This window comes from Carcharodon carcharias, chromosome 6 (assembly GCF_017639515.1).
Source record: "Carcharodon carcharias isolate sCarCar2 chromosome 6, sCarCar2.pri, whole genome shotgun sequence".
Taxonomy (NCBI): Eukaryota; Metazoa; Chordata; class Chondrichthyes; order Lamniformes; family Lamnidae; genus Carcharodon; species Carcharodon carcharias.
The window spans coordinates 174708264-174729046 of NC_054472.1; the positions used below are offsets into that span (position 1 = coordinate 174708264).

At 44.1% G+C, this 20783-nt stretch overlaps 1 long non-coding RNA gene across 1 annotated transcript in view; it reads left to right on the forward strand.

Moving 5' to 3' along the window:
- LOC121279226 overlaps positions 1-20360 on the forward strand; it is a 79220-nt gene extending 58860 nt beyond the window's left edge. The window contains exons 4-5 of the long non-coding RNA XR_005943342.1: positions 16677-16942; positions 19026-20360. This is a non-coding gene — a long non-coding RNA (uncharacterized LOC121279226). The remainder of the gene's footprint in view (positions 1-16676; positions 16943-19025) is intronic.
- The last annotated feature ends 423 nt before the right edge of the window (positions 20361-20783 follow it).

A 20783-nucleotide genomic window follows, 5' to 3' on the forward strand; every position in this document is an offset into this window, starting at 1 on the left:
GCCTTAAACCCATGTGTATGTCCCAATTATTATTTTGCTTCTTGTACAATTTATAGAAAGTGAGTGACAATTGGTGCTTTTTATTTCCTGGTTTGCTATCTGTGAGAATTCTTCAATATAATTGGCTGCTAAGTCTGCTTGATGATTCATTGCTGCTGGACACCAGAAATAGCTGATGCCGAAATGAAATTAACACCAGAAAAGGGAAAATCCTCACCACAGCGATCACTAGATCTTTATGGGCATCTTTCTTCACAGTTAATGATAAGTGATATCACTTAGTCGCTAACCGCAAAATCCAGGCCATAATGTTAATTATTTAAATACAGCAATATTAACATGGCTTTTGCAATTTATCTGTGGATCCATGGGTTTCCTGATCCTCCTGGAATTAGCCAGTGAAAGCAAGGCAACAATGCAGTGACAAGTGAGAGGATGAAAATATGGCAGGCAAATATACCTGCCACCTACATTCTTGCCCAATTGAATGAAAGGTTTTGTTCACAGTATTTCTGCTGAGAGTTAGCTTTGGCAACTATTAAGGTTACTTTGATGACTTTGGAGTTTTGTCTGTCTGATCTTCACATTGGGTTCAGTCCTGTCAGATCAGCATGGTAGCCCATACTGCGTTACTCTGGATCTCAGATTCGGACTAAGATGTCCAGCACCAGCAGCAACCCAGCAGGAGCAGCAAGAACAGCAATAAATGCAGCAGGAACATCAAACCTGGCCCTTTATAGACCCGCACTCCTCTTCACAACATACTTTCCTACCTACCTTTGTGTCATCTACAAATTTAGCTACCATGCCATCACTCCCCTCATCTAAGTCACTGATATAAATTGTAAAAAGTTGAGGCCCCAGTACAGACCCCTGCGGGACTCCACTCATCACATCCTGCCTATCAGAGAAAGACCCGCAGAATCACAGAATAGTTACAGAACGGAAGGAGGCCATTCTGTCTGCACCGGCTCACTGAATTGGCCATTTACTTAGTGCCATTCTCCCAACTTCTCCCCATGTTCTTCCTTTTCAGTTAACAGTCTAGTTGCCTTTTGAATGCCTTGATTGAACCTGCCTCCACCACACTCTCAGGCAGTGTATTCCAGACCTTAACCGCTCACTGCATAAAAAGGTTTTTTTCTGTTATTGCTTTTGCTTCTTTTGCAAATAACTTTAAATCTGTGCCCTCTTACTCTAGATTCTTTCACAATTGGGAACAGTTTCTCCATATCTGTTCTGTCCAGACTCCTCATGACTTTGAATACCTATATCAAATCTCCTCTCAGCCTTCTTTTGTCCAAGGGAAGCAGTGGCAACTTCTTCAATCTATCTTCATGACTGAAGTTCCTTATCCCTGGAACAATTCTCATAAAGCTTTCCTGCACTCTCTCCAATGCCTTCACATCTTTCCTAAAGTGTTGCTCCCAGAACTGGATGCAATACTCCAGCTGAGGCTGTGTTAGTGTCTTATGCAAACTCCTTTCTCCTGTACTATATGCCTTTATTAACAAAGCCTAGGATACGGTATGCTTTATTAACCACTCTCTCAACCTGTCCTAACTTTTATGTTCCATTCCTCTTGTAATAAAGGATAGCATTCCATTAACCTTAATTCATGCTGTACCTGCATAGTAACTTTTTGTGACTCATGTACTAGAATGCCTATATCGCTATGGACCTCAGAATTCTGCAGCCATTCTCTGTTTAAGCAATACTCTGCATTTTTATTCTTCCTGCCAAAGTGAACAACTTCACAATTTCCTGCATTATACTCCATCTACTAGATTTTTGCCCATTCACTCAACTTTCTGTATCCGCCTGCAACCTCCATATGTCCTCTTCACAACATACTTTCCTACCTACCTTTGTGTCATCTACAAATTTAGCTACCATGCCATCACTCCCCTCATCTAAGTCACTGATATAAATTGTAAAAAGTTGAGGCCCCAGCACAGACCCCTACAGGACTCCACTCATCACATCCTGCCTATCAGAGAAAGACCCATTTATGCATACTCTATTTTCTGTCAGCCAGCCATTCTAATATGTTACCCCTATACCATGAGCTTTTATTTTCTGCAATAAACTTTGATGTGGCACCTTATCAAATTCCTTCCGAAAATGCAAGTGCAGCACGTCTACAGGTTCCCCTTTATCCACAGTACATGTTAGTCCTTCAAAGAACTCCAGTAAAATGATTAAACATGATTTCCCTTTCACAAAACCACGCTGACCTTTCCTAATTACCTTGAGTATCTCTAAGTGTCCATAACTTTAATGATCGCTTCTAACACCTTCCCCGTGACAGACGTCAAGCTAACTGGCTTATAGTTTCCCATTTTCTGCCTCCCTCCCTTCTTGAATAGAGGGATTATATTTGCTACTTTCTAGTCTGATGAAACCTTTCCAGAATCTAGGGAATTTTGGAAAATTAACACTAACACATCTAACTACCTCATTAGCACCTCTTTTAAGACCCTAGGATGAATCCATCAGGACCCGGAGACTTGTCAGCCCACAGCTCCATCAGTTTGCTCAGTACCGCTTCCCCAGTGATTCTAATTTCACCAAATTCCCCTATCCCTCCCACCTCTTGATTTACACCAATACTGAAATGTTTTGTATTCTCTACAGTGAAGACAGAAGCAAAATACTTGTTCATTTCATCCGCCATTTCTTTATTGTCTACTATTAACTCTCCCCATTGTCACTCTCTAGAGGACCAACACTCATTTCGCTTACTCTTATCCTTTTTAAATATTTGCAGAAAATCTTGCTATCTGTTTTTACATTTCTAGCTAGCTTCCTCTCATATTCTAATTTCTTTCTCCTAATTAATATTTTAGTCATTCTCTGCCGTTCTTTTATTCTGACCAATCATCTGACCTGCCACTTATCTTTGAGAAGTTTTATGCTTTTTACTTAATTTTGATGCTTTCCTTATGTTTCAGTTATACAGAGAATTGGTGAGACCACATCTCAAATATTGTGTGCAGTTATGGTCTCCCTATTTAAGAAAGGGTGTAAATGTGTTGGAGGCAGTTCAGAGGAGGTTTACTAGATTGATACCTGGAATGAGTGGATTATCTCATGAGGAAAGGTTAGACAGACTGGGCTTGTTTCCACTGGAGTTTAGAATGTTAGGAAAGGAAACAGTTAACTGTCAAGAAGTGTTTAAGTGGTAATTGTAAGTTAACAAGCTAAGTACTTCACTTGGTGTGTGTATAAAGGGAAAACAGATGATACAATGGGAAGAATTTTCCATGCCTGCTGGCATTGGGTGTGTTCAGCAACGTACTTATATTTCCAGAAAGTATTTGATAAAGTGCCACATCAAAGATTATTGTGAAAAATAAAAGCTCATGATAAAGGGAGTAACATATTGGCACAGATAGAAGATTGGCTGGCCAACAGGCAGCAGAGAGTAAGCATAAATAGGTCTTTTTCAGGTTGACAAGATGTTGAGTGGTGTGCCACAGGGATCAGTGCTGGGACCTAAACGGTTTACAATTTATGTAAATGACTTAGACGAAGAGATGGTTGGGATGGTTGCCAAGTTTGCTGAGGACACAAAGATAGGGAGGAAGGTAAGTTGTGAAGAGGACAAAAGGAGGTTACAGGCAGATATAGATAGGTTGAGTGAATGGGCAAAAATCTGGCAGAAGGAGTGTAATGTGGGAAAATGTGAAATTGTCCATTTTGGCAGGAAGAATGAAAGAGAAGCATATCATCTATATGGTGAGACATTACAGAGCTCTGAGATTCAGAGAGATCTGGGTGTCCTAGTGCTTGAATCACAAAAGGCTAGTATGCAGGGACAGCAAGTAATTAGGAAAGATATTAGAATGTTATAGTTTAGTGAGGGGAATTGAATACAAAAGTAGGGAGGTTATGCTTCACTTGCACAAAGCACAAATGAGACCACATTTGGAGTACTGTGTACAATGTTGGTCACCTTATTTAAGGAACGATGTAAATGCATTGGAAGCACTTCAGAGAAGGTTTACCAGACTAATACCTGGAATAGGTGGGTTGTCTTCAGAGGAAAGGTTGGACAGAATAGGTTTGTCTCCGCTGGAATTTAGAAGAGTAAGAGGCAACTTAATTGAAACATATAAGATTCTGAGGGGTCTTGACAACGTGGATATGGAGAGGATGTTTCCTCTTTTGAGAGATTTTAGAACTAGTGGTCACTGTTTAAAAATAAGGGGTTGCCCATTTATAATGGAGATGAGGTGAAATCTTTTCACTCAAGAGGGTTGTGAGCCTTTGGAACTCTTCCTGAAAAGGTGGTGGAAGCAGAGTCTTTGAATAATTTTAAGGCAGAGGTGGATAGATTCTTGGTAAGCAAGGGAGTGATAGGTTATCGAGGGTGGCCGGGATGCAGATTTCAGATCAGATCAGCTATGATCTTATTAAATGGTGGACCAGGCTCAAAGGCCTACTGCTCCTTGTTAATATGTTCATATGTAATATAGCGAAAAGGATAAGAATCGGTTTCACAATGTCATGAAACCAGTTTGCAATCATCCGCTCTGCCCATTATTTCCCGCCATTGGATTTGTAATACATCTGTATTTATTTATAAGCTCATTCTGCCAGAATCATCGGCCACACTGAATCATCCATCCACATCAGTGTGATTGCATGTTTCAGAACAGCAAATACAAGGCATGCATTTGGTGGGCTGCACTTCGAGGGAACTCGGAGGTGAGTACACAGTAATGTTGTGCAGTGCTTGCCAGGGTCGCCTGTTGGACTTCAAGATTGAAGCATGTTGGAGGGGTTGACAAGGGCTGCCCTGCATTTGAGGCGAGCTGGGGGGGCAGCAAGGGCTGCATTGCGACTGATGGTAGAGCACAAGCACACGCAGGATGGTGCAGAACGAAGTGCCAACGCATTAGGGAAACCTTGTCTAAAGTGTCCATTCCTCTGCAGCTGAGACAGTTTAGATGCAGCCACATTGACATGCTTGGAGTCAGGCCTCTACCTCATCTGCCTACTCCGAAACGCAGAGGCATGAAAGTGCCACCAAATGTTCCAGAACTTTTCACCCCTCAGGCACAGACTGTAAACTAATGAGCCTTTTAGCGGACTGCAGAACAATTAGACAACTGGGCACGTTGTACAATCTCCTTGTGAAAGCTGGCCATGGAGCAGTCACTGGTGGAGGCGCTCACAGCTTCTTGCAATGTCATCATCCCAATTTGGACCAGTTTCCCCATGGTTCAAGCTAACAGTGCAGCCTTGCAGTGCAGGTTAGGAGAATACCTGCACCTGAGCTGAGAGCACAGCATGCAGTCCAATGGGAAAAGCTGCCACCAGTTGGTCAGGTGGGGTGAGGCGGAGGAGGGTGGGATTTTGGATAGCCATGCAGCACACTAAACTCTGGCCATCCAAGTGGTGGCCAGCACTCTCTGGGATGCTTTAGGGGGCCTTCAGACTCAAACAAGAGAGGTTCTTGAAACACCCAAGCTAACATAAACATCTCTCTCTTTCATCCTGCAGGACAAGTACATCAGGATCAAGGAGCCTGGTGAACTAGCTGTATGCAGAGAGCGAAGACGAAGGAGATGAGAGAGACAGAGGCGCCTGGCTGCGCAGAAGGAGGAGCAGCACCTGAAGATGAAGGAGCGGCTGGGGGTCCAACACACGCCGCTGAAGAACCACAGTGAGCCATCACTGATCGGTGCCTAGCTAGACCCAGGGTCCATAGATGCTGTCTTTCATTCCTGCAGGTAACCAAGAACTGGTGTTGCCGAAGACCGCGCATGTCCAGGGAACTGGTCAGTCACATCTGCCAACTGCTGCACTTTTTGGTGCCACAAGAGATGGAGGGCATCTACTGCCAGTGGCCATGAAAGTGACCATGATGCTCAATTTTTACGCCAATGGCTCCTTTCAGGGCTCCACAAGTGACCTAGTGGGATATTGCAAGCCTCCATGGATGCCATCTTCACGAGGGTACACAACTTTATTCATTTCGCCCAGGACCAGGAGAGCCAGGATGCAAGAGCAATTGGATTTGCCCAGAACTCAGGTTTCCCACAGGTGCAGGGTGCCATCGACTGCACTCACATGGTTCTCAAATCGCCGGCGCAACAAACGGCCAACTATATCAGCTACAAGGGAGTCCATTCGCTGAATGTGCAGCTGGCGTGCGACCACCACAAACACATCCTGCAGGTCTGCACACAGTTTCCAGGGAGCGTCCGTGACTCCTACATTCTCAGTAGGTCACAGATCCTTGGAATCTTCCTGGGTCCACTGAGGCTGAGGGAATGGCTCCTCGGGACAAGGGCTCCTCGGGCTATCGGGATGCAGAAAATGAGGTTCCAGTGCCTGGACTGGCCTGGTGAAGCCCTGCATTATAGTCCTCAGAGGGTGTCACGCATCGTCATTGCCTGCTGCCCCCTTCATACCCTGGCACTGCAACAGGGAGAGGAGTTGGCTAAGGAGGAGACGGAGGAGATGCCCAACTCCTCCGATGAGGAAGACTTTGACAGAGATGAGGGTGACGAGGTCCTCGAAAGCGAGGATGACAGCAATGAGGCCATCGCACCAGTTAGACAAGGCAGGCCTGCTCAGGAGGCCCTCATAGCTGCTAGATTTGTGGAGGATGATGACGACATGCAGTGAGGAGCCCCCATAGATCTTCACATTGCGTCTATTAACATTTGACTCCTGTGTGGCTTTTGGCAACGCACATACCCTCTGTGATAAGGCTCCTGTCATGGAGACTCTGTGGAGGCCCTAATAGACGCTCAATTCCAGGAGAGTGATGATGACATGCAGTAAGGAAACTCTATAGAACTTCACATAGCCTCTGGGAAAGTCCAACTCCTGTCTGCCTGAGGGCAGCTCGTTTGCGCTCTGTGGTCAGAGTCATATCATGGAAATGCAGCCATGAAACTTAAAGTGCACCTGATTCTTTGTCCGTTTTCAGCACCTGACCCCTTCAGGAGCACAGCATCGAAATGGGGGCCAGTCCCACCTTAAAGGTGCTGAGAGCACACAGAGAGAATAACGGAACTCTGTGACGCCTGTCCACTATATTCTGGCAGCAATGACAAGCACTGCCGAGGTGCAGGCATCACTAATATGTCCAGAGAATGTGAGGCCAGACCATCACTTTGGTCTGAAAGCTGCACAATGAACAGGGAAGAGACCCTGGACTGAGACACCTGCCTTTATCTTGTGCAGGAACCAAGGTTTCACATCTAAGTGACACAAACACTGCTCATCAGAACAAGGAGCCATAGGCAGGGAGACATTCTTGGGAGTTTATTTACAATAGTGAACATTATGTACAAGTGATTAACACCCATGCCCGCTGCTACTACATCTTCTTAACCTTCCTAACCCTGCCGCTACGTGTTAGTGCTCCCTGATTTCCACAGTGGATGTGGAGGCAGCCTGGTGACTGTGACACCCTGTCTGTGATGACCTTGGCGGGTGTCCTCTGGAGGGCCGAGACCTGGAAGGCCCCAGCCTGCTTTTGGGGTCTGCTGTATGGCAGTGGCATCCTCCTCGGCCTGTGGAGCTGGAGCTGCTGGGTCACATGAAGAGGGGATTCAGATGGGCTGGACACTTCCGGAGTCACCTGGGTGGACGGCCCCCGGGTGTACACCTGTTGATCCTCCTCCCTACAGGTATCCGAGGGCCCCTGACTGACTACTTGAGGAGCAAGGATAGCTGGAGTGAGATCGAGCTGCCCCGCACCCCTCTCGCATGCACACTGTTGAAGGCCAACTATGGTGTCAACGGTGGAGTTCAACCCAGGAATGATGTCCTGGACCAAAGTCTCCATGGTGACCACCATCCTACCAGTGTTGACCTCAGTGCATTGGCATGCCGGCACTATCACCTCAGCCTGAATGCGTACGGACTGCTCTATTGTGCCTTGCAATCTGAGGAGTGCAGCGGACATCCCTTCTTGATGTTCCTGAGCTTGCCTTTGTAGCTCCAGCAACTGAGGTATGACCAAGTCCAGAGACTCGTCATCTGACTTGGACTCAGGAGATTTCTGGCCTCCAGCAGTCTTTTGAATGCTGGAGACCTGGGAAGTCCCTGCCTGCTGTGGATCAGAAAGTGCAATGTGCTCACCAGATCGTGATCCTGAGGCTACTGTAAAGCTAGGTCCCACCGAGGTGTGTGCCTCTGCGCTGGTGGAAGGTGTGAGTGAGCGCTGTGCTTGGACTTCAATGAAGGTGCCTTCAGATTCTTCTTCAGAGGTTTCTTCGGAACTTGATTGGAGGTCCTGGATCGTGGACTCTGTCGGCTGTTTCCCAGATGTGCCTGCAAAAGCAAGGAGAGGTAATCAGTGCATGATAGTGACCTGTGAAACAGGACATAACACTCACGGCATGGTTGTCTGGGAGATGTTGCACTGCTGGATCATCACTTGGTAGACCACCACTAACCTCACTGTCCGCACAGGAATGGTCCAGATCATGGCCGGCCAGCTGGATGGCTCTGTTTTCAAAGTCCATGAGGACCTTGATTTCAGGTATTCCTCCACCAATCTGCAACCTCTCCCTCTTGTTGTATGCCAGTTTCTGCTGCATGGATAAAAGATGGAGAGACTGTAAGCAGATGATAAGTATGCCTGGCATGTGTGGATAGTGGGTAGTCCCATGGATGGGATAAGGACAATGAAGGTGTGTAGGAGAGAGTGAATGATGTCCCTTGAACTGGCTGTGAGTGAGATCCCTATGGATGTGTGATGGGCTTGTGAGTGTGAGTTGAGAGTGAAGAGAAGAATGACTTACCCTGGCGGAATGGAGGACATCATTCATCTTTTTACGGCACTGGGTGGCTACCCTCATTTGTACGGCATTGGCGCTGACCACTGCTGCCACTGCATGCCATGCTGGATTGGTGATGTTGCTGCCCATCCTGCAGCCAGCACAGGGATAGAGGACATCACAGTGGGCCTCCACTGCATCTTCGTGGTGCTCGAGGGATGCACCATTAAACCTGGGGGAGCTGCAGTCTTTGTGCCTTTCCGGACCATGTCTTCTGTGCAGCAGTCGTCGGCTGGAAACATTGAGAGGTGTACGTGGCTGCACTTTAAATATGGTGCCTGGTGTGATGAAGCAGCGAGGTAATGGTGTGGTGGGCAAATGAGAGCCTGCCTGCCATTGAGACGCTGTGTTTCCCGGGAATGCTTTATTAATGAGGCAGGATTGGGATGATACAGTGTGAAAAGCTGCCATTGCGGCCAGCCGGTAAAACATCCTTTTTCCTGCCCACTACTGCACTTAGTGCAAATCTGGGACAATTCCACCCCATGTATCTATGGAAGTTTATGTATCAGAATACAACTCTGTTTGGAGAAGTCAGACTTGGTCTCTGTCTTTGTTATCAAGCAGCTATTGGAACTTAGCATAGAAGAATGAGGGGTGATGAACGGTATTGACAAGGTGGATGTGGAAAGGATGTTTCCTCTTGTGGATGAGTACAGAACTAGGGGGCACTGTTTTAAAATTAGGGATTGCTCTTTTAGGACAGAGATGAGGAGAAATTTTTTCTCTGAGGGTTGTGTGACTTTGGAATTCTCTGAATCAGAAGGCGGTGAAAGGGGGGTCATTGAATATTTTTAAGGTGGAGGTAGAGAGATTATCAGCAGTAGATGGGAATGTGGATTTTGAAACACAAACAGATCAGCCATGATCGTATTGAATGATGGAGCAGGCTCGAGGGGCTGAATGGCCTTCTCCTGCTCCTATTTTGTATGTTCGTATGCCACCTTCAATGACTTATACACATATACACCCGGGTTCCTCTGTTCCTGCACCTCCTTTAGAGTTGTATACTTTATGTTGTCTCTCCATGTTCTTCCTACCAAAATGAGTCACTTTACATTTCTCCGCATTGAACTTCATCTGCCACCTGCCCGCCCATTCCACCAATGTGCCTATGTCCTTTTCGGAGTTCTACACTGTCTTTCTTGTGGTTTACAGTGCTTCCATGTTCCATATTATCTGCAAATTTTGAAATTGTGCCCTGCACACCAAGTTCTAGATCATTAATTGATATCAAGAAAAGCAAGGGTCCCAATATCGACCCCTGGGGAACTTCACTACGAATATTCCTCTAGCCTGAAAAGTATCCACTAACCACTACTTTCCTGTCACTCAGCCAATTTTGTATCCATGTTGCTCCTGTCCCTTTTATTCCATGAGCTGCAACTTTGCTCACAAGTCTGTTGTGTGGCACTGTATCAAATGCCTTTTGGAAGTCCATGTACACCACATCAACAGCATCGCCTCATCAACTCTCTGTCACCTCTTCAGAAAAACTCCAGCAAGTTAGTTAAACACAATTTTCTCTTAAGGGGTCCATGCTGACTTTCTTTAATTAATCCACATTTGTCAATGCAGAGAAATGCAGGGAAATGCATTTGTCCATTTGACTATTAATTTTGTCCAGAATTATTGTTTCTAGAAGTTTTCCAACCAGCAAAGTTAAACTGACTGGGTTGTAGTAGTTGCTGCGCTTAGCTTTACACTCTTTGTTTGAACAAGGGTGTAACATTTGCAATTCTCAAGTCCTCTGGCACCACCCCTGAGTCTAAGGAAGACTGAAAAATTATGGCCAGAAATTGTGGAGAGAGAGGATGAGCGGACAGCTGCAGTTCACAGGAAGACATATACAGCACACAGAGCCTGCAGGCAGAGGATAAGCTTTTGCAATGTGTCAGAACTCCAGTGTCTCAGGAGGCTCAAGATCTCACAGTGAGTAGCACAAAAGTATATAAGACAGGAGGCTGATGGCTTATTTACCAGGGCCTGCAATTGTTAACTATTTGTATGACAATACCAGACAGAATGTGTGGAGACTTTGGTTTGTAGCTCTAGCTGGTTTCTTACAGGTAAAGGGTGTCATCGACTGCACACATATAATGGTTAAGGTCCCCCACCCCCGCCAACCTGATCATCCAAGATTCTTCATCAACCACAGGGGCTTCCATTCAATCAATGTACAGTTGTTGTTCAACCACAAAAAGATCTTTATGCAGGCATATACAAGATTCCCGGGCAGATGCCATGATGCTTTTGTCCTTTGTAGCCCAGCCTCCCTGATCTCTTCACACCATGAGGTAGATTTATCAGTTGACTTCTCAGAGACAAGTGATACTCACTTAAAATATGGCTGACAACACCATGAGAACCCCAACCAATGAACAATACAGTGAAAGGCAACCAGATGTGTCATTGAGCCAGCCATCAGATACAGTTCAGCCTGGACAAACCTGGAAGCGCCCTTCAGTAAGCACCAGCCGATCTGCAGAATGATCATGGTGTACTGCACCCTGCACAACATTGCACAGAAGCAAGGTTTGGGCCTGCAGGAGAAACAAAGGTAAGAGCCCAGATCCTGTACAGGTGATTTCGAGAAGGAGGACAAGGAGGCAGTAAGTGATGCAGCAATGTACCAGCAGCAGTACATTCCAGACTGTGATTCCAGAATGAGGCAGGGCTGCCTCATTATCGCGAGGTTCACTTAGACTCCCGCCAGTCTATCCATCTGACAAAAACTACTTTCCCCTTCCCACCCCAATTCCACTCACAGGAAACAATCCTGCAAGGAACTAAGCATCCCTTTCACATCCCCCTATTGCTTGGTGTCAGTTCATGTCTTACCATTTATCACAAGCGAAAAGGCAACAAGCAAAAATGAGTAAAAAGGGTAAGTGATGTGTACTAATTGCCATTCCGCTCCCTATACCTGCCCAAATCTTCAACTGAGCCTGTGAACAAATGAGCAGATTCACAAAATGTGTGTGCTATCACATAAGAGTATAAAGAATAGGAGCAGGAGTAGGCTATATGGTCCTTTAAGCATGCTCTGCAATTCATTATGATTATGGCTAATCTTCTACACCAATTCCACTTTCCTGCCCACTCCCCACATTCTTTAGAGCCCAAAAATCTATTAATCACAGTCTGGAATGTACTCAAATGACTGAGCATTCACAGCCCTCTGAGGTAGAGAATTCCAAATATTCACAACCATCTGAGTGAAGAAATTCCTCCTCATCTCAGTCCTAAATGGCCACCCTTCATCCTGACACCCCTATGACCCCTAGTTGTAGACTCTCCAACATCTCTCAGCATCTACCCTGCCAAGTGCTCTGAGCATGTTATGCTATTATAGCACTTTACATGACAAAGTTAACAGCAATCCTTAACCATTTAAAACTGACTTACACCAGTTGCGAAAAATCAACTTCAGCATTTCATGAAAAACTGTAGAAAATCAATAACAAGATGACAAGAGTATCTGCCTTACTTATTGGGCCATCAATAAGATCCAGGATGATAGGAAGTAGTTGCGGTACTTTCTAGAAGTACCAAATTATAAAGGTTGTTGTATCTGAACATCACATTGTTTCAATAGAATGGCAGGAAGTCTCAATGTAAAAGCATTTCAAGGTCACATTCACTAAAGCTACTGAGGTTAAAAAGCATTGCTCCGAACAGGAAAGATGTCGTCTCATCTGCCCCAAATAGTCTCCTGGGATCCATCACTTCAGCTATTAGAAAAAAACTAAACTGGGTAATGTTTTGTGTTCCCTGTGATGAATAATATCCTACCTGAAGTGATACAGCGTAGTGATAATCCAAAGTAGTCTACAAAGATATAATCTGCCTGCATGTGATGGAATTTCTGACACTAAAGAACATGCTGTTTATTCTAAGGCTTACAATGTAGTTTGACTTTGCATTTGTTCTTCTAAAGTTTTCTCAAAGGCATTTGCAAGAGGCACCCATGGTTGTTCCAAAAAACGATCTTGGCTGCAAATTTTCCCAATAAAGGTAAAACTAAATGCCATGGGTTAGCTTCAGTATGTTATCAGTTGTGCTTCAGTGGGTAGTGTGTTTGAAGGTTGTGACTTAGACACCAGAGACTGGGCACAAAATCTAGGTTGACATTTCACTGCAGTATCACTACAAGCCTTTTTTTTTTTCCTTTTTACATTATTTGCCCATTTAACTAATGATTGGAAGAAAAATGTATAAATTTCCTACCTGCAAAAAAGGAACTTTGTTTTGTAGCTGAATTCTTTCCCCTTGCAGAGGTACAACACCATCTTGGGTTCTCTATTGTTATCCTCCCAGCTGATGTAGGCTATAAGCTCCCTGATAGTAGCTATACTGTAGGACAGAGAATAAATCAGAAGATAATGAGGGTATGTAAAAAAGGCAGTACATTAATCATGACTTTAATCTTCATGTAGATTGGGAAAATCAAATTGGCACATGTAGATATGAGCAAGAATTCATAGAGTGTATTCAGGACAGTTTCTTCGAACAATATGTCGTGAATCCAACCAGGGTTCAGGCTATTTTGGATCTGGTAATGTGTAATGAGGCAGCTTTAATAAATGATCTCAGAGTAAAAGATACCCTGGGAAACAGTGACCATATTATGGTAGAATTTAGCATTCAGTTTGGGAGTGAGCAACTTGGGTCGGAAACAACTGTGTTAAATTTAAATAAGGGAATGAGGGCATAGTTGGTTGGAGTGGACTGGAAATGGGGATTAGCAGAAAAGATGGTTGATGAACAATAGCAGATGTTTAAGTAAATAGTGCATGACTCTCAACAAAGATATAGCCCAGTGAGGAAGAAGGGTTCAAGCAAGGGGATAAGCCAATCATGGTTAGCCAAGGAAGTTAAGGACAGTATCAAATTGAAAGAAAAAACATACAATGTAGCAAAGATTAATGTTAAGCTAGAGGATTGGGAAAGTTTTAAAAAACAACAAAAGTTGACCAAAAAAAAATAAAGAGGGAGAAAATAAACTTTGAGGGTAAACTAGCAAGTAATATAAAAATGGATAGTAAGAGCTTCTTTAATTATATGAAAAGGAAGAAAGAGGTGATCATAGAGAATGAGGCTGGGGAAATAATAATGGGGAATGAGGAAATGGCAGAGGAGTTGAATAAATACTTTGCTCCAGTCTTCAAGGTCGAAGACACTAATAGCATTCCAAAAATACTAAATAATCAAGGAGAAAAAGGGGGGAGGAAATAAATACAATAATTATCAGTAGAGAAAAAGTATGAGGGAAACTAATGGGGCTAAAGGCCAATAAGTCCCTTGAACATGATAGATTGCATCCTAGGATATTAAAGGAAGTAGCTACAGAGATAGTGGGCGCTCTAGTAATAACATTCCAAGAATCCTTAGATTCTGGAAAAGTCCCAGAGGATTGGAGAATAGCCAATGTAACACCCTTATTCAAAAAGGGAAGGAGACAAAAAACAGGTAACTATAGGCCAGTTAGCTTAACATCTGTCATTGGGAAAATGTTGCAGTCTATTATAAAGGACATAATAGCAGAGCATTTAGAAATACATAATGGCTTCATGAAGGGGAAATCATGCCTAACAAATTTATTAGAGTTCTTTGAGGAGGTAACAAACAGGAAAGATAAAGGGGAACCTGTAGATGTAATATATTTGGATTTCCAAAAGGTGTTCAAGAAGGTACCGCACAAAAGGCTACTTAATAAGAAATGAGGCCATGGGGTTGGGGGTAGTATATTAGCATGGATAGAAGATTGGCTAACTAATAGAAGACAGAGAGTTGGGATAAGGGGGGCATTTTCGGGATGGCAACCTGTGACTAGTGGAGTGCCACAGGGATCAGTGCTGGGGCCTCAATTATTTACAATACATATTAATGACTTAGATGAGGGAAGTGAATGTACTATCGCCAAGTTTGCGGATGACACAAAAATGGGTGGGAAGGCAAGTGGTGAGGGTGACACAAGGAGTCTACAGAAGGATATAGACAGGTTAAGTGAGTGGGCAAAAACTTGGCAGATGGAATATAATGTGCGAAAATGTGAGCATATGCACTTTGGAAGAATAGAGGAGCTGAATATTATTTAAATGGAGAAAGACTGCAGAAGGCTGCAGCATAGAGAGATTTTGGAGTACTTGTGCATGAAGCCCAAAAAACTAACATGCAAGTTCAACAGGTAATAGAGAAGACAAATGGAATGTTGATCTTTATTTCAAAGGGAATGGAGTATAAAAATAGGGAAGTCTTGCTAAAACCATACAAGGCACTAGTTAGATCACGCCTAGAATATTGTGAACAGTTTTGGTCCCCTTATCTAAGGAAAGTTATACTGGCATTGGAGGCAGTCCAGAGAACGTTCATTAGGTTGATCCCGGGTATGGAGGGATTTTCTCATGAGGAGAGGTTGAGTAGGTTGGGCCTGTACTCACTGGAGTTTAGAAGAATGAAAGGCGACCTTATTGTAACGTGTAAGATTCTTAGGGGGCTTGACAAGGTAGATGCTGAGAGGTTGCTTCCCCTTGTGGGAGAGTCTAGGACCAGAGGGCATATTCTCAGAGTAAGGAGTTGCCCATTTAAAACAGAAATGAGAAGGAATTTCTTCTCTCAGAGGGTAGTCAATCTGTGGAACTCTTTACCACAGAGGGCTATGGAAGCTGGGTCATTAAGCATATTCAAGGCTGGGATAGACAGATTTTTAATCAGTAAGGGAATCAATGGTTATGGGAAAAGGGCAGGAAAATGGAGTTGAGGATTATTATATCAGCCATGATCTCATTGAATGGCGGAGCAGGCTCAATGGGCTGAATGACCTACTTCTGTTCCTACATCTTATGGTCTTATGATGTTACTATTGGACAAATCAGATTCCTGGGCGGAACCTGACTTGATAGATCCTTTCTCTTATTTTTTGTTTAGAAACATAGAGGGCAGCTACTAAACAGAATCATAGGAATCTGCTGATGAACTGCTAACAAAAGAATAAAACATTTATTAAACAAGAAAAATATGAACTATATTACACATGCCTTCATTCACAAACATACCTTAACAGATGTATACAGATTCATAAGAATAACACAAGATACAAATCTATCTTATACTCTAATGTTCACAGTGAGTACAGTCCATGTAAACAACAGGCAACCTGTGGTCGGGCACACCACACACACTCTGAAACCGAGTGACAGGTACCACCCAAAGCAGATGCTATGGATCTCTCATCAACTCCCTCCAAACTCTCATCACACTGTGAGCCAACTGGTCTCACGGAAACTCTTGTCTCTCACACAAGGGTTTCCAATCTCCACTCTCGCAGAACTTGCCTTGGAATCTTCTCCCCAAACTTTGTGAGCTTTCTCTCAGATATCTTCAACCTTCAGGGTCCCGATCTCTCCTTCCAATGTTCCTCTTCCCTGAATCGCCACATGCATTCAAGCTTCACCTTCCATGCAATCTCCCAGATACTCAGCTGTGCCAACAGGCATCAGTGCTTTACAGCCCATAGTAAGGAGCCACCCATCTTTGCCTGTCTCGTCTGTTCTGGCTTTTTGCAAGCCCACTCTGCGTTAATTATGCTCCCTGCAGATTTCTCGAGCCTTTTCCTCTACTGAACAGGATCTGTTTCCAACTCTTGTCCTTGCTCATTGACTTCACTGTCTTCCTGGGACCTACTTCTGTCCAGTTCCCTGGTTTTCAGGACTTTCTTTTCTTTTAGGAAATTTGTTCTCTGCCGCTCCCACTCTCGTGTCTGGCTTCTTCTGTGCCTCTCTGTGTCGTGGTGTTTTTGTTCTGAGTCATCTGATCTTCTTCTTGCCCTTTTTCACTTTTGTTTTTGTTTCTTCTTCTGCGTAGGTGCAGGGCTCCCTTTTTAAAAAACGGAAAAAGATCCAGCTGTGCATGTGCGCAGGGCCGTTTACTGGCTTCAAAGCGTGAATCCCGACCAACTGCACACGTGAGGCCATTCTTCAGCCCGCACATTGGCAGCACCTGAAATCGTCAAAAAAAGAACAAACTGCTCATGTGCAGCAGTTCCAGGTTCGGCGCATGCGCAGGAACCACTGTGGCCCATTGGGAATTGTAGTTCCCAACTCGGCGGGCCCAACCTTCACTTTTTAAAGGTAAGTTCTTTTCTTTTCCATTTCTGGGGTCTGTAACACTATTCCATTGATATTAGAGACATGGCCCATTTACAACTCCTATAGGCCGCCATTGAGCTCAGTCCTAAATGTGAATCTAAAACCATTAGAGAATCACAATAGTTACAGAACAGTGGAAGGACATTTGGTCCATCATGCCTTTAACAGGAGCTATCTATTCCAGTCCCACTTTCCTGTCAGGAAAATTCAGTATCGGACAAGCGCAAAACCTCTTCTGGAGGTCCCGGGCATCACAGATGCCAGCCTTCAGCCAATTCGATTCACTCCATATGATATCAAGAAATGGCTGAAGGCACTGGATACTGCAAAGGTTATGGGCCCTGACAAAATTCCGGCAATAGTACTGAAGATTTGTACTACAGAACTTGCCGTGCCCCTAGCCAAGCTGTTCCAGTACAGCTACAACTCTGGCATCGACCCGGCTTAATGGAAAATTACCCAAGTATGTTCTGTATGCAAAAAGTGGGACAAATCCAACCCAGCCAATTACCTCCCCATCCAGCTACTCTCCATCATCTGTAAAGTAATGGAAAGGGTTATCAACAGTGCTATCAAGCAGCACTTGCTTAGCAACAACCTGCTCACTGATGCCCAGTTTGGCTTCCACCAGGGCCACTCAGCTCCTGACCTCATTACAGCCTTGGTTCAAACATGGACAAAAAAACTGAACTCCCAAAGTGAGGTGAGAGTGACTGCCAAAGGCCGCATTTGACCGAGTGTGGCATTAAGGAACCCTAGCAAAACTGGAGTCAATGGGATTCGGGGGAAAACTCTCCACTGGTGGAGTCATACCTAGCACAAAGGAAGATGGTTGTGGTTATTGGAGGTCAGTCATCCCAACTCCAGGACATCACTGCAGGGGTTCCTCAGGGTAGTGTCCTTGGTCCAACCATCTTCAGCTGCTTCATCAATGAACTTCCTTACATCATAAGGTCAGAAGTAAGGATATTCACTGATAATTAGACACTGTTCAACACCATTCATGACTCCTCAGACACTGAAGCAGTACATGTCCAAATACAACAAGACCTGGCTAATACCCAGGCTTGGGCTGACAAGTGGTAAGTAACATTCGCGTCACACAAGTGCAAGGCAATGATCATCTCCAACAAGAGAGAATCTAACCATCGCCCCTTGATGTTCAATAGCATTACCATCACTGAATCCCCCACTATCAACATCCTGGGAATTGCCATTGACCAGAAACTGAACTGGACTAGCCAGATAAATACTGTAGCTACAAGAGCAGGCCAGAGGCTAGGAATCCTGTGACAAGTAACTCACCTCCTGACTCCCCAAAGCCTATCCACCATCTACAAGGCACAAATCAGAACTGTGATGGAATACTCTCCACTTGCCTGGATCAGTGCAGCTCCTACTCAAGAAGCTTGACACCATCCAGGACAAAGCAGCCTGCTTGATTGGCACATCCACAAACATTCACTACTCCACCATCAACGCACAGTAGCAGCAGTGTGTACCTTCTACAAGATGCACTGCACAAGATTCACCAAGGCTCCTTTGACAGCATCTCCCAAACTCCCAACCACTTCCACCTAGAAGGACAAGGGCAGCAGCTAGATGGGAACACCACTACCTGGAAGTTCCCCTCCAAGTCACTCACCATCCTGATTTAGAAATATATCACCTTCCTCTACTGTTGCTGGGTCAAAATCCTGGAACTCCTTTCCTAACAGCACTGTGGGTGTACCTATACCACAAGGACTGAGGGGTTCAAAATGGCAGCTCATCACCACCTTCTCAAGGGCAACCAGGGATGGGCATTAAATGCTGGCCCAGCCAGCAAAGCCCACATCCCATGAATGAATAAAAAAATTCTAAAATCCATGTAATTGAAAATATAATTTTATTTCCAAAATGCTACAAATAAATCAATAATTCATTTTGCACGGTTTCTAACTCCAATTGTTAAATCTGTTATCACTAAGTGTTTACATGTGAAATTATTTTTGTAACTGATTTATGAAACAAAATGTGTTTTATCTGATTACATTTTAAAATGTATTTTCTCGTACCTCTTCAGATTTCTGGTTGCACTGACCCACCACTCCCTTACTATGCGGTCAAGCAAGATCCACTTTGGCTTTGAGAATTCTCCATTGGTAGAAGCCATCCTTTATTTCAGGATTTTTCCATCCTTCTGCTTCAAGGATGTTTCCAAGCGTGATACAAAGGCCCTAAACATTGATTATCCTAACTTGGAATCATTAGTTGATGACAGAGGAAAATAGCGACACCTCCTGTGAGCTGACACACACCACCACAAGGACCAGTGGCTACAGCGGCTTGTCAACCGGTTCCAACACCAAAAACAACCACCCACAATGACACTTGGAGGTGTCATGTCTGGCACTTGTGGCAGAACCTGTCTCTCAAGGATCGGCCTCTTCAGCCGATGCCGTATGAAGACACCCCATCTGAAATGGATTGTTTGCTGCATGTCCATCATCTTTCATAGATGGAAGGATGCCAACGATTACATGGACTTGGATGGGTCTCCCTCACCCCTGCTGCTCCCAACAGCCAGACGATCATCACCCAGACCACACAACCGGGGTCAGAACCCTCCACACAATCAAGAAGTAAACGTCTTCCATAAGCTGCAAAGGTCATTCAGTTCTCAATTAGTTAAAAACTAGTAAGGATCTTTTTGTAAACAGTATGAACGTAGAGGAAAATAGAAGGAATGCTGGTCTGGAGCAGACTAAATTTAATACAGTTGCTTTTCTAATGTTCTTTAAAATATTGATCAAGTAGAGAGACTGGGTAGATGAAGGTATTGCTATTTATTATTTATGCATATGCATCTCTCTATGATTTCTCTGGAAAATACACAACACATAAATTGATCTTTTGCTCCTTTTTTTTAATTGCATTGCTGTCTTTCCACTTTTATATGCACTTTACAGTTAATTATCTCCGTTTCTGCTTGCCCGATTATTATTACCCTGTACAAGGTTATACTATCTGTTATCAATCTGATCCTAAGAATGCTTCTATGCTATAGGGCATGTTTAGAGAATTGGTGAGTGGATGTAAGTTATACTGCTGACTCTGTGTTGTTCTCTAATCCAGTGACAGAGCTTTGCTCATCAGTTGCTTTATTACTAACCCCAGCCCAGATAAACAATTTTCCATAGTATTGATGAAGTGTCACTAATATCCAGAGTAATCATCATTAGGGCTGTTCTGTGCGCAAATGATAATTTGGCATCCAAATGTCAGGCTCATGGGGAGTAGTTGGGCTGAATTTGCGCTGTGGTTTATGTATTTCTATGTATGTTGGAATTTTAACAAAAAATTAACAGAACAGTCAACTCCCTGTTAACATGAAGATAAATGGTGGGCATTTTTTCAACTTAGTCTCAGTTGTGTTTATGTGATAATTGAGAGCAAAGCTGGCCACACCCATTAAGCTATCATATATCCATCTAAGGTAGAAACAGAGCCTTGAGCAAAATTGTAGTAGTCAGTCTGGTGGAAGTCAGCATGAAGATAGCACCTAGTCAGGACAGTAGATATATACATAATTATGTGTTATTAATAAACAGTCATTGTTCAACCATACAAGCCACTAGATCTCTTCACGAGACAACGTACAACAATGGCCACAGTGTAGCAAATGCTACAATTTTGCTCAAGCCTCTGTTTCTACCTTGGGGTAGATCCCCATGTGACTCTCTACACCATTCACTTGGGTGGTACTGTTTCCCCAATCCCACATTAATCCTTACAGTCCTGAACACCCTAATACAACACTTCCCCCCAAGTCTTTACCCAA